Source organism: Saimiri boliviensis, chromosome 6, assembly GCF_048565385.1.
Source record: "Saimiri boliviensis isolate mSaiBol1 chromosome 6, mSaiBol1.pri, whole genome shotgun sequence".
NCBI classification, from domain to species: domain Eukaryota; kingdom Metazoa; phylum Chordata; class Mammalia; order Primates; family Cebidae; genus Saimiri; species Saimiri boliviensis.
In genome coordinates, this window is record NC_133454.1 from 38,342,199 (window position 1) to 38,350,605 (window position 8,407).

At 50.1% G+C, this 8,407-nt stretch overlaps 1 pseudogene; it reads right to left on the minus strand.

Annotated features, from left to right (window-relative positions):
• The window catches only part of LOC104650687 (recQ-mediated genome instability protein 2-like), a 28,910-nt pseudogene extending 21,099 nt beyond the window's left edge, over positions 1-7,811 (minus strand).
• Between the last annotated feature and the right edge of the window lie 596 nt (positions 7,812-8,407).

An 8,407-nucleotide genomic window follows, 5' to 3' on the forward strand; every position in this document is an offset into this window, starting at 1 on the left:
AGGCTCCCTCTGCTGAGACCTGAATGACAAGAAGGGGCTGGTGGCCTGCGGAAGGGCACTCCTACCAGAGGGAATGGCAAATGTGAAGGCCTTGTGGCAGCAGTGACCTGGTGTATATGAGGAACAGAAAGGCCAGTGTGGGTACGCAGTGGTTGGGGAAGAGTCAGTGATGTGGCCAAGAGGTAGATGAGGCAAGATTGGGTAGAGACTCACAGGCCACTTAAAGGAATTTGGATTTTGTTCTAAATGCATCAGGAACAGGCATTCTCTGGTGCAGAGAGAGAGAGAAAGAGAGAGACAGGCTGTGTGCCATGGCTCACATCTGTAATCCGAGCACTTTAGGAGGCCAAAGTGGGAGGATCACTTGAGGTCAGGAGTCCAAGACTAGCCTGGCCAACATGGTGAAACCCCGTCTCTACTAAAAATACAAAAATTAGCCAGGCGTGGTGGTGGGTGACCTGTAATCCCATCTACTTGGGAGGCTGGGGCAGGAGAACTGCTTAAACCCCGGAAGTGGAGGTTGCAGTTAGCCAAAATTGCGCCACTGCACTTCAGCCTTGGCAACAGACAGATATTCCACTGAGAGGGAGAGAGACAGAGAGAATGAGAGACATGATATTATTTTCATTTTCAGTAGACGCCCCTGGCTGTCGGGTAGAGACTGGGCTGTGGGGGCAGAGGAGCGGAGATATTAGCCAGGAGGCCGCAGCTGTGGTTTCAGTCTACTCCCTATGGCCCGATGAGGGGAGACAAAGACAGAAGTCAAGGATGGAGCCATGATTTGGGGCTTGAGCAACTGGATCCATGCAGGTGCCCTTGCCTGATACAAAGATAGTTTGAGCCACAGCACTCAGCCAGGAGCTGGCTAGACACCCCCTCCCCTGTGCTGCCCACCCCCCAGAAGGCCCAGAGTGTTCATGCCAGCATTCAAGGATGTCCACATTCCTCCCTCCTCTTGCCTCTCCATTTTGACCTCACGCTTCTCTCCCCCGGCCACAGAGCTCTTCCCTCTCTCTCCTGACATTCTGTCCTCGGTCCCAGCTCCACACCTTTGCTCACGCTGCTCCTGTCTGAGGGTCCTTCCTCCTCTCTTGGCCTGAGTAGAAGCCTGAGAAGGGCTTGATAGAGCAGTGGCTCTCAAGCTAGCACCTGCCTGGACTTGCATTCCAGCTGACCACCTCCTAGCATGTGATCCTAAGCACATTCTTTAACAGGACTCAGTTTCTTCATCTGCCAAATAAAAGTGAAAATTTTAGTACCAACCATGTGGGAGGAGATTCAGGGTTAAAGAAGCAGCACTCATTCATTTCACGTTAAAACAACAGAAATGGCAACCATGACTAGCCAGTGTTATTTCCTAGTGGCACAGAAACGGCATGGGGGCTGGGCATGGGGGCCCATGCCTGTAATCCCAGCACTTTGGGAAGCTGAGATGGAAGAATTACTTGAGCTCAGGAGTTCGAGACAAGCATGGGCAAGATAGGGAAACCCTGTTTCTAGACAAAATTTAAAAACTAGCCAGGTGTGATTGTGCACACCTGTGTTCCCAGCTACTCTGGAGGCTGGGGTGGGAGATCATTGGAGCCTGAGCGGTAGAAGCTGCAGTAGCTAGGAGGCTGAGGTGGGAGATCATTTGAGCCTGAGCAGTAGAAGCTGCAGTAAGTAGTGATCGTGCCACTGCACTCCACCTGTGCAACAGAGCAAGATCCTGTCTCAAAAAGTATAATATAAAGTCAAAATTTTTAAAAAGCATGGGGAAGCAACCACTCTTTGCTATCTCATATGACTATACGGAAAGTGAAAAGGTTCTGGCCCACTGGGAGGACTGTCTCCTTCACGGCCAAGTCTCCAGAGCCTCCCAGCATCTACCCACTGGCCAGAGGACTTCCTACTCTGTTTTTACGGTAAGGGACCCAAAGCCCAGAGTCACACAGTGGATATGCCACGGGTGGTTCCTTCCCAAGTCTTTCTGGCCAGCGGGGCCCCAGTGATACCTGAGATACCAGGCAGAGACTGGTGTTTTGTTTTAAATGCAACAGAGACTCTTTAGAGGGTTTTAAGAGAGACAGAGAAAAGGCATGATCTGATTTTCACTTTTAATACAATAAAGGTGTATCTGTATTTCCCAGGACAGCTCTGCCCTACCCAGTCCCAGTAATGTGACTTTCATCAGACTCCCATGGGTGGCTTCATGCCATAGATGCCAGGAATGGTGGTGCTTGCAGCCAGCTGGGGGTCAGGTGCCCTGTCTTCTCCTACATCCCCTCTACACCCTGCAGCCAGAGGCTTGAAAAGGGGAAGCCATAGGCCAGACCTAGCCTAGGCTGTTGTGCCCAATGCCACTGCTGTGTGATGTCTGCTGGAAAATGAGACCATGAGGTTTACAGGAACTGGAGCCTCTGACTAGCATTGAATGTGAAAGCAAAACTCACATGCGTACACACTCTGGCTTGTACACAGACACAAGCGGACACACAGAGGCACATGCACTCACATACACATAAGCATAGATATACAGACATGCATATGTGTGTGCATGACTGCATACACAGGCATGCATACACTCATCCACTGGTGCATACACTGTGAGGTACAGGAACACACACACACGCACATGGACACAAAGGCTCCCAGACCCCTCATGTGGTCTGCCCACTTGCAGCCATAGGCTTGCTCTCCCTGGACCTCAGGCCCACTTACATTCCCAGCTCCTGCCAAGAGATACACCCATTTTCCACCAGTAGAAACACACACACTCAAGATCCCAGGCCTGTGGCCTCCAAGCAGTCCTGCACACACAACGGAGCGGCTTGTACATGGGCTACGTCTCACAAGACTGCCAGGCCTCACTGTTGGGTGCACATGCACATGAGCACACACAAGCATCCCTTCTCTCTCAGAGTTCACAGAGGTCAGCCTCAGAAACACAGAGAACACTGTGCTCAGCCCACTCTGACTGCAGCCAGTGGGCCTTTCCGGGATCCTCACTGCCCCAGCCTTACCCAGCATCAAAGTCCACACTCCTGGACTTCATGCAAGTGTACCCTCAGCCTGGAACACCCTTCTGCCTGCTCTTCCCCCATCCCAACATGCCACATCACCAGCTGTCCCCTGCCCATCCACCAGAAAGCTCCCAGCAGTCACAGGGCACTAAAGTGTCAGGGAACCTGGGCCAGCTTGTGCAACTCCATAAGTCTTAACCTCTCTGGACCTCAGTGTCCTCATTACTAAAATGAAGGTCATTATCAGCATCGGATTCACCCTATTTCCTTGAGAGGGGTTTCATGTCCAGCCAGACATGTAGGAGGGGCTCAGGAAAAACTCATTACAAGAATGACAATGGGCCTGGTGTGGTGGCTCACACCTGTAATCCTAGCATCTTGGGAGACCAAGAAGGGAGGACTGCTTGAGCCCAGGAGTTCGAGATCAGCCTGGGCAACATAGTGAGACTCTGACTCTATAAATAAAATAAAGTAAAATAAAATAAAATAGGCCAGGCACGGTGGCTTATACCTGTAATCCCAGCATGTTAGGGGGCAATTACTGGTGCTTTTTTTCCAGGAATCTCCTGGCCTGGCTTCCTATTTCAGTCCCCTTTTTATCAGCTGAATGAGTGACCCTGTCTCTCTGGCATTCCAGTCACCAATTGAAAAGGCGCCGGGACCTGTGTGATTTCCCTTGCAGTGAACCTCTGCACCGGCTGAAACAGCCACGTGGAGATTCGTGGCGTTTTGCCTGGAAATCTCCTGGCCTGGCTCCCTGTTTCAGTCCCCTTTTTATTAGTTGAATGGGTGACTCTGTCTCCCAGGAGCTCCAATTGCCAGCTAAATGGCGCCTGGACCCATGTATTTTGTTCAGAGACCTGCCACGCCAGCCAGAACAGTCACGCTGGTGACCCATGGGGATCCTCTGCCTGGGAATCTCCTGGTCTGTGGGCAACAAAAATCCATCTGGAAATGCGGCGTCCACTCACACTCCACGCTTTCGCTTGGAGCTGCAATCCTGAGCTGTTCCTAATCAGCCAACTTGGATCCTCCTCCTAAAAATTTTTTAGTAGAAAGGGGGTTTCACCGTGTTGGCCAGGCTGGTCTCGAACTCCTGACCTCAGGTGATCCAACCACCTCGGCCTCCCAAAGTGCTGAGATTACAGGCATTAGCCACTGCGTCTGGCCTTGATAGCTTTTTACACAGGTGTATAACATGACCCACATCAAATTCAGACCTTGGCTACTCAAAGTGTGGTCCTCAGACCAATACCACTAGCCTCTCCAGGGAGCACCTTCTGGGTCAGAATGTGGATTCCACTGAACAAGACCCCAGGGAAGTTGTGTAATTGGTAAAACAGGTGTGCTGGCCGAGGACACAGATGGAAACCTGTAAGCCTGAGGGCGGATGCCTGGCCCTGGGACCTAGAACAGGCTCTGACGTGCTGCCACCTCAATTTTCACCAGCATTTGGAGACCCCACATTTCACGATTCCCAGGAGAGCCTTTCCAACCCCATCAATTTATTGATGAGGGGAAGGTACCATCCCAAGTTCCCACAGCAGGTCACTAATAGATCCAGGGCACCAGTGGCCCCAACCAGGCCTCTTACCCCAGGACTTTGCTACTTTGAACCTCAACCTACCCTTCTGTAAATAGGAATGAAGATCTCTATCCAATCCGCCTCCCATAGCAGTGGGAGTGTCCTGTAGACGCTGAGTCTTGTCCTCATGTGGTGGGGGTGCCTGGCACTTTCTCAGGCATCTCCCTGCACTGTCTCATTGAAGCCACTTAACAAGCCTATAAGACAGGAACTGTTTGTATCACATTAATATCAACATATTAATATCAAGCCTGTGGTGGCTCATGCCAGTAATCCAGGCATTTTAGGGGACCCAGGTAGGAAAACTGCTTGAGCCCAGGAGTTGGAGACCAGTCTGGCCAACAAAGCAAGACTCCTGTCTCTACAAAAAATTGGCCAGGCATGGTGGCTCACGCCTATAATTCCAGCACTTTGGGAGGCCGAGGTGGGCAGATTACAATGTCGAGATCGAGACCATCCTGGCCAACATGGTGAAACTCCGTCTCTACTAAAAATACAAAAGTTAGCCAGGTGTGGTGGCTTGTGCCTGTAGTCCTAGCTACTTGAGAGGCTGAGGCAGGAAAATTGCTTGAACCCAGCAGGTGGATGTTGCAGTGAGCCAAGATCGCACCACTGCACTACAACCTGGCGACAAAGCAAGACTCTGTCTCAAAAAAAAAATTAGCTGGGCATGATGGTTCATGCCTGTAGTCTCAGCTATTCAGGAGGCTGAGGTGGGAGGATCACTTGAGCCCAGGATGTCAAGGCTGCAGCAAGCTTTGATTGCACCATGCCACTGCACTCCAACTGGGGTGAGAGATGGAGATCCTGTCCCCAAAATAATAATAAAATAATAATAATATCAATAATACTGTGCCATTTTACAGGAGAGAAAATAAAAGCTCTCAGAAGTTAAGCAACTTGTCCGAGAAGCTACAAAACGGGGCAGCCAGGACTTGAACCCGGACAGTCTGACTCCAAAGCCCTAATTAATTTTAATCTAAATCTCCAGGAAAACGAGCAACATAGGATGTCCACCTCGCTGGCAAACTAGTTTAAGAAACAAAGTGTCTTTCTTTTCTTCTGTACTTGGGGTGGAGGTGGGGTTGAGGGGATAAACAACAATCAAGTATGCACATGATTTAAACAAAAATTCAAAGCATCCAAGGACTTCACAACAAAAAACTGGTTTCCCTCCCACCCCATTGCCAGATCCCAGTGATCTTGCCCGAGGCAACCTCTTTGATTCATCCCTTGTGTGCCTTTTCAAGAAATGCTCTGCACAACCTGACACACCTGGACACATACACTGCCTTTCTCACTCACGTGAACGTGAGCCCATTTTCCCTTCAGACCTGGCCCTGGCCCTTACCGCCCTGCACTGATCCCCCATCAGCCCATAGAGGCGGCCTCATGGGTTGTGGTGTGGGATGCCCTGCAACCCCCTGGCCACCCCACGCTGCACACGCAGCTTGTGGAGCCAAGCCACCTCACACCCCTGGCAGCACTTCTGCAAGACACCTCCCAGAGATGGGATCACCCCACCTGGGTGTGGATGATTTTGACCTTGACAGAGACAAGGGACATTTCTTATCTACCTTGGACAGGGCACAAGCTGTCTGGTACCACCAGTGCCCAGGATCTTTGATGGGGAAGGGAGGGGCTCAGAGTAGGGAAGTACAGCCCTTTTTAAGAAAGTGGAAGTGAAACCACAGAAAGGTGTGGGCAAGTGCAGGAGGCTCCTTGGAGTGAGGGACCTGTCTGTGTAGCGGCTTCTGCAGAAGTAAGAGCCAGGAGCCCCTCTTTCTCTGATAATCCTGGGGTGACAGTCCTGTCTCCCACAACCCCCAGCCCTCTAGACTTGAGCTTTACATTGGGCCAGAGCCTGGCAGGTGACAGAAGTTTCCCCATGTCCCAACTGAAATTAACAGTTATATGGCACCATTGTATCAGGCCACGCTAATGCCAACCTCCCTTGGGCCATACAGGGCCTTGTTTATTTTTCGAGATGGAATGTTGCTCCCGTTGCCCAGGTTGGAGTGCAGTGGCACAATTTTGGCTCACTGCAACCTCTGGCTCCCAGGTTCAAGCAACTGTCATGCCTCAGCCTCCCTAATAGCTGGGATTACAGGCATGCACCACCATGCATGAGCCAAGATGTATTTTTAGTAGAGAGGGGGTTTCACTGTGTCAACCAGGCTTGTCTTGAATGCCTGACCACAAGCGATCTGCCCGCCTTGGCCTCCCAAAGTGCTGGGATTACAGGCGTGAGCCACTGGGCCTGCGCCTTTGATTTTTTAAAAAAAATTTATTTTTAATGTATTGAAGGGGTGTACCTGTGAGTTTCTGACATGCCTATATTACATAGTGGTGAAGCCTGGGTAGTTCATTGTTGCGAGTTATCAGAATCCTGTGTTCAAGACGACATGGTAGAGTTTTTTCCATAAAAAGCAAATTTGGGGGCCAGGCACGGTGGCTCGTGGCTGTAATCCCAGCACTTTGGGAGGCTGAGGTGGGTGGATCACGAGGTCAGCAGTTGGAGTCCAGTTTGGCCAACATGGTGAAACCCTGCCTCAACTGTCACCAATTAGCTGGGTGTGGTGGCAGGTGCCTGTAGTCCCAGCTACTTGGGAGGCTGAGGCAGGAAAATCGCTTGAGCCCAGGAGACAGAAGTTGCAGTGAGCAGAGATGGCACCACTGCACTCCAGCATAGGTGACAGAGTGAGATTCCATCTTAAAAAAAAAAAAGAAAAAGAAAAAAGAAAATTTGAATTTGGACTGTTGCTGATTACAGATATTTTTAGAGAATTCAAAACAGTAAATGTGGATCATGGAATCAATATGATGAAAATCTGCTGAACGTTTCAAATCCACAAGGAAATTTAGTTAGCAGTCTTATGTGCAACATTTTAAGAGAGTAACCAGAATCCTGACTGACAGCATCATATCAGGACCACCAGACTTACATAAATTTCATATAATCCTCCGAATACATTAATAACCTTTTTTTGGCCGGGCGCGGTGGCTCACGCCTCTAATCCCAGTACTTTGGGAGGCCGAGGCGGGTGGATCACGAGGTCGAGAGATCGAGACCATCCTGGTCAACATGGTGAAACCCCGTCTCTACTAAAAATACAAAAAAAAATTAGCTGGGCATGGTGGCGCGTGCCTGTAATCCCAGCTACTCAGGAGGCCGAGGCAGGAGAATTGCCTGAACCCAGGAGGTGGAGGTTGCGGTGAGCCGAGATTGCGCCATTGCACTCCAGCCTGGGTAACAAGAGCGAAACTCCGTCTCGGGGAAAAATAAAAATAAAAAAATTTAAAAAAAAATAACCTTTTTTTGTTGTTCTTTTTTGAGATGGAGTCTTGTTCTGTTGACCAGGCTGGAGTGCAATGGCACAATCTCAGCTCACTGCAACCTCCACCTCCTGGGTTCAAGAAATTCTTCTGTCTCAGCCTCCCAAGTAGCTGGGACTGCAGGCATATGCTACCATGCCAGGCTGAATTTTGTACTTCTTTTCTTTTTTTGATGGAGTTCTGCTCTTGTTGCCCAGACTGGAATGCAATGGGTGTGGTCTCAGACCACTGCAATCTCTGCCTCTTGGGATCAAATGATTCTCCTGTTTCAACTTCTTGAGTAGCTGGGATTACAGAAGCCTGATACCACACCAGCCTAATTTTTGTATTGTTAGTAGACACGGGGTTGCACCATGTTGCTCAGGCTAGTCTTGAACACAGGAGTTCCACCTGTCTCAGTTGATCCACCTGTCTCCGTCTCCCAACATGCTGGGATTCCAGGTGTGAGTGACCATGCCCAGACATCAATAACACGTTTATACAA